The 6000-nt window shown below is 40.9% G+C and overlaps 1 protein-coding gene across 3 annotated transcripts in view; it reads right to left on the bottom strand.

The window, feature by feature from the left end:
- hdac7a (histone deacetylase 7a) overlaps window positions 1-6000 on the bottom strand; it is a 60650-nt gene that overhangs the window by 52715 nt on the left and 1935 nt on the right. Inside the window, exon 2 of one of the 3 annotated variants that reach the window (XM_040153832.1) lies at window positions 4033-4154. The exons of the other annotated variants lie outside the window; for them this stretch is intronic. The gene's annotated coding sequence lies outside the window, so the exon portion shown is untranslated. The remainder of the gene's footprint in view (window positions 1-4032; window positions 4155-6000) is intronic. 3 annotated transcript variants of the gene reach the window in all.

Raw genomic sequence — 6000 nt, forward strand, 5'->3', positions numbered from 1 at the left:
TTCGACTGACGGGAGATCTCTCGGATGTGCAGCGAAGAAACACAAAAGCAAAGATGGTAATAAATGCTTAAATTGAAAGATGGTCGTATCTGAATGAACTACAGCCTCTTTTGAATGTTTGATCTGGTTAAATTGAAAGTGAACTCAGGTCAGCTCCAGCGACAACACAAGCGGTGTCAATAATAAAGGGCTGAGGATCCTTCACACCCTAAGGATGTTTGGAGTTATGGCAAGTTTTTCAAAACACAGTAGCAACCGCAGGAAAATCCCGGTGCTATCAACAGAAAACACACACACACACACACACACACACACAAACACACACACACACACACACACAGGCACGCACACACATGCACAAACGAACTCTCAAAACGCAAAGTCAAATCAAATCAAAACTCACCCCTTTAACACCCACCATTCTGAATAACAACAAGCCTAAGAAGCGTGAGTGTGTGTGTAGGAAACACCCAGACAGGCCAAAAATAGCTCTACACTCTTGTTCCCCATCTCTCGTTTTCAGTGCCTCACTCTCTTTCTCTCTCTCTCTGTCTCTTGTTTCTGTCACTATAAACCATTGGTAGGAAAAAAAAAAGTTAATGTTCCCATACGGAAAATTTCACCCACTTAAGAGTGCACTTGAATGTGAGAATATGAGACTGAGTATATGATTGAGTGTAAAGAGGGAATAATGACTATTTTGGCATAACTGTTGCAAAAGGGGAAACATAAAGCTTCTCACAAGAGGAAAACATTAGTAGGCTGAAATTTGTCTGTTTGTCTGACACATTGGGGTGATGAGGGAAGTCAAGACATTCCTTAAGAATATTGTAGAAAATGAGACAGTAATGGTCGTGTCAAACTGAAGTTTAGGTCAGGATCGAAGTAAAAGAACCACTGACATGCTTTAACGATGTAGATATTCATCAGGCTGTATTCTCCTGCATCTTCTTTTACATTTTTAGGATGCTGTCACACCCAAAGATATCTTGCTTTGGTACAAACCATGGTGGCAACTTTGCCAGTTTGTTTACCTTCAGGATACCCAATTACAAGTGAGGCAGGGCTTGTAAACAAAAGTCACATGGACTCACAAGTAGCATGTTTACTGGGCAGTTTTAGCAACCTGTCATCCTGCAAAGTTAGAGATTTCTAAACAAATGTAATTGCAGTCTTTGTTAAATAAGCAAAGCCTGTTGGCGTGGACCTGCCGGCAGTATAAACCCGAGCTACAGTAAGCCAACTGATTGTTTGCTTAAAGGATCATTCTGATTAATTACAACTTGGGCCTCACCCTCTTAGTTTTGGCCAACACATCCTCCTGTTACAATAACACTATAGTCACCAAGGTAATTGCTGAGATCTGGGAATGTGCTGACATCTCCCCAGCAAAGTCTGATGGGACAACAAACGTGCGCTCAGATGACCAGGCCCCTTGAAAAAAAGCCAATGGCCAGATTAAGCCAATATGTCTGGAGATAAAACATAACTATGGCAAGCATGGTGGGTCAAAGTTGAACCAGGGAATGAGGCTGAAAACCGTGATGGATGTTTACAACGGACAGTTTGAATAATAATTTTAGCGCTCACCTTTGTTTTCTCTCCTCAATAACTTTGGCAAACCTGTGTGTTTCACAGCCGCTCTGATTGTCTGACTTCTTGTGTTAATTGTTTTGTCTTAATTCTCTTGAGTTAATGGCTAGTTCACCAGCTACAGCAGTTCACTAACAAGCCTTGTGAGTATAGTCACCATGTCAGCAAGCTTCAACAACCAAATATTTTTCCGCAATAACTTTGCTGTACCACTTTCAAAGTGACCGGGCCTTCACTAACGGGAAGGCAAATGGCACAAATAAAATCCTATTTGTAATTAAATGGAATTATCTTCATACTATCAGTGGCTAACATATGAGCAAATCAAAAATATAAGGTTTCTTTGGTTTATCCATTTATTTTCTGGCATAATTTCAAGATTTATTTAAGGAGATACTGACCAGGCTAATCTAACGAACGGTGTAGGGACATGTTGTGTGTGCGTGTTTGTGCATGGAGGCGTTCTGCTTGGCGCCTCGGAAAGGCTTGGCCCTGTTCATTGGTGTTCATACCAGCATGTGACAAAGAAGTTGGCTGTCAGATGAAGCAACAAATCCAAAACCCTGTGTTTTTGTTATTAGATAAGATTGTTCTCCACCTCGACAGACCACGGCACAAATTTTTCTTAGAAGATCCTTACAGTTTCTGGCATCTTTGTGTAATCATTTGGTGGCATTTGAGTTTGTATGCCATTGTTCTCACTGGGCCAAATGAAAGGGAAAACTACCCGAGGTGCTGCAGTTTAACACAAAAATTTTGTGTGACCTTTGATGCCGTGTCAAAACGCACCCGCTGTACTCTACAGCAGACAAACACATCTAACACACAACTCATCTGTTTAACGTGACCTTTTCAGTGCCTTGCTCAAAGTCACTTCAGCAGGTAGCAAAGGACGGGGGCTTACACCAGAAGCTCTGAAACCTTTAGGCAACCCTGTAACCTCAACCTAAACCGAATGTAATATCATTTTGTGTTAAGACTATTTGTAGCCTGGCAGTTAATATCTAAAACACCGGCTAACGTTTTCAATCATTTTTAAACCCACACTTGGATGACAGTGTTTTTCTAGGGCTCAATAGGCTGATTTCAATTTTAAGCTTGAGTATAATTAAAAAAGAAGAGGGATGTTTCATTTTCTTCACACACTATCTGTCTGGCTAAGTTGAGATAAAGTAAGGTAAACTGCCTTGTCCCTGCAGGGAAATTTATGTCAACTGTCGAAGCCTCTGCAGCGAGTAGATGAAAACAGTATCAAGCAGCACAGCACGAAAACATCATGCAGCTCTCATCACACACCATGAAACATTTTTTACACTCTCAGTTTGTCAGGTAAAGACACGTCAGGCGTGCATATCTGCTATCTGACTCTGTCACCGATGACTGATGAAAGTGAGGCTTCTCCGTCGGGAACTTATGTTTTCTCTGATGTTTGCAGTGAAAGGTTACACCCCTCCTCTCCGCTGTGCCCTCTGTGGGGATTTAAGAGACACAACGAGAAAGAGAAGGAGAGACAGATGGCTTTTCCTTGCAGGATATCCTGTTCTAAGTAGAGTTGCTGGGCTCACTCTGACCTCCTCACCCCTCTTGACCCCCGACCTGCTCATAGATTAGGCTCACATCTTTTTCCCAAATCTTTTGCCCAAGCCTCTTCACATTCTTTCAATTTTGCTACGGCGTCTTTGCTTTTCTCTCCTTCCTATCTCCTCCATCATACTCACAGGTGTCACTTTAATTTTCCCCTCCTTCCTTTTTCTCTTTATACTTTTGTTTCCTCTCACTCAATATGTCCAGCCTTCTTTTCTCTCTCTGATTGCCTTTGCTCCATCCGCAATAGATAGTATGGTCACAGTAAACGTACTTTTCTAAGTCAATGAATTCATTTGGGACATTCAGCCATCACTGAAAAGCCGCTAGTAAAACACATATGCCAATTATTTATGTGCACATGTAGCCAGAAAGCCATACAGTGTCAATTGAATTCAAGAACAAGAGTAACAATCAAAAATGAAAATCCAAAAAATATTGATATATTAGTATTATTATATATTATTATATTAGTAATGATATCATATTAGTATGATATAAAAACAACAAAGTTAACCAAAACACCAAATGATTAAATTATGGGATATGAAAAACACAAGAATGATCAAGTAAAAACACAGACATAAATAAGACGATATAAGTAAATGAATAAAAACATAGAGCATCCGTATAAAATCATAAAAAGCACAACACTATTGCACAGAAAATAAATAAAAACAAGCAAATTAAAAACAGAATGTTATTACTCATGCCTTCATGATGACAATTAAGAGGCTATAGAAAAGAGATGGGTCTTTAGATGGGTTTGAAAGATACCAGTGGAGGGGGGAGATCTAATCGTTGGTGGCAAACTATTCCAAAATGCAGGGCCAAAAACTGAAAATGCTTGATCACCTTTGGTTTTTAACTGGGTGCGTGGAATGGAGAGCAGTGGTTGGTCAGCAGATCCAAGGGGTCTGGAGGTGGAAAAGGGATGGGCAGTTCAGAGATGTTACCTGGTGCCAGTCCATGCAGTGCTTTAAGAACAAATAAAAGAATCTTAAAATCAATTCTGTAATTCACTGGTAACCATTGTGGCGGGGGACCAGTACAGGGGGAGATGTGGTCTTTCTTCTCACTACTAGTGAGGAGTCTCGCTGCTGCATTTTGAACCAGCTGCAGGCAAGATAGGGCTGACGGACTGATTCCTACATAGAGATTGTAATAATTGGGGTGACAAAAAATGAAAAGCATGAACTATGATATCCAAGTCTTGGAATGATTTTAATTTTGTAAGCAGTCTAAGATTGTATTAACCTACAGCTAACATACCTTGAGGGTACATTCAATACATTCTGGGTACAAATTACCATTCGATCATCTGGAAACACCACACTGTGATATGGGTAAGTTTTATTATCTATGTGCTATTAACTCTAAATAGGACTTTTGTCACTTTCCACCATACAGGGATATTTAATGATAGCCATGAAAATACTTCTTCAAAAATGTACAGGTTCAAGCCACAAGCATGAAAAAGACTGAAAAGAAGTGTGTTTAGAATAACTCTGTAAACACTCTGATACACACTGATACTTTCCTCCTTGCTCTCTTTGACTCTTTTCAGCTTTCTTTTGCAAATCCCTCTATCTTAAATAATGACCCATCCGCCGGGATTTCACTTGTTTTTCTGACCATGTGCGTCATACACTGAAAAAAAAATCCTCCTAATACTATCCAGGAAAACCTGAAAAAAATGTGTCAGTAATCTTGAGATTTTCACATTTTTCTGAATCAAATGTAATTTTCTCAGTACTGCTGGTGTGCTCTAGCATGTCTTGACTTGTTTCATGATACTGAAGATATCATTACAGCACATTTATAAAAGGAGTTATGATGATGTCACTCCTTTGGCAGCACTATTTTGAACACCACACATAAAGAAACCACAAACATCTTTGTAAAAATTGTAATTTGACTAGAAAAAGGAGTCAGGCTCTCTCATTGGAAAAAAACAAAAACAATCCAGGTATAATTTCTTACCCTCAGAAGCCCTATTTTTTGTCTTCCCCCACTTTCTCTTCATGTCAGCCTCTTTGTTTCTCTCTCGCTCACAGCACGCCCTCCCACCCCGCACTATAACTGGAACCCATTAGCTGATGAATGGTTGTTTGTGTTTTTTTAAGCTCAACAGCGCCACCCCTGGTCTGTGTGGCCAAGGTGGGTGATAACAAAACATTTACTGTGATTAGAGGAGTAATTAGCCAATCATCCTCTGACCTTCAAGTCAACCCTGAGGTCAAAGAGACAGAGAGTGGGCTGCTTCCCAGGTGGTTTCCCATGAAAACCATCAGGTCGCAAGTATATAGTGGAATCATTGTATGCAGACAGATGACGCACACACAAAACACATGCAGTTCTGCGACTGTATCCCAGCTTGACTGCTTGCATGCATGTCTCGGAGTGCGTGCTGCTTGCATTTAAATGGGATCCCAGTGGGCCGAGTGCAGAGTTTGCCCAGATAGGCTGCGGTGGAAATCAACACTTCCTGCTTCCTGTGGCGAAAGGAAGTGCTACCGTCGCTGTCCCCTTATCGCTGGATACACAGGCAGCGCAGAGGGAGGAAGGCAGGGAGGGAGGGAAGAGGAAGAGGAGGAGGAAGAGGAGAAGGAGGGTGGTCAAGCAGGCTAGACAAAGGGAGAGGACTAAAGAGGCAGAGAGGGCTGTGTGTCCAAAAAAAATGCTAAGAAATCTGTAAATGATGATCGAAGGGGGATGATGATGAGAAGGAGGAGAACATGTTTAAAATATCCCCTGCAGGCTCGTATTGCATTTGTGGTGATGACAGTATATCTAGTTAATGGTTATTTTTTTTATGTAATC

This window comes from Xiphias gladius, chromosome 18 (assembly GCF_016859285.1).
Source record: "Xiphias gladius isolate SHS-SW01 ecotype Sanya breed wild chromosome 18, ASM1685928v1, whole genome shotgun sequence".
NCBI classification, from domain to species: domain Eukaryota; kingdom Metazoa; phylum Chordata; class Actinopteri; order Istiophoriformes; family Xiphiidae; genus Xiphias; species Xiphias gladius.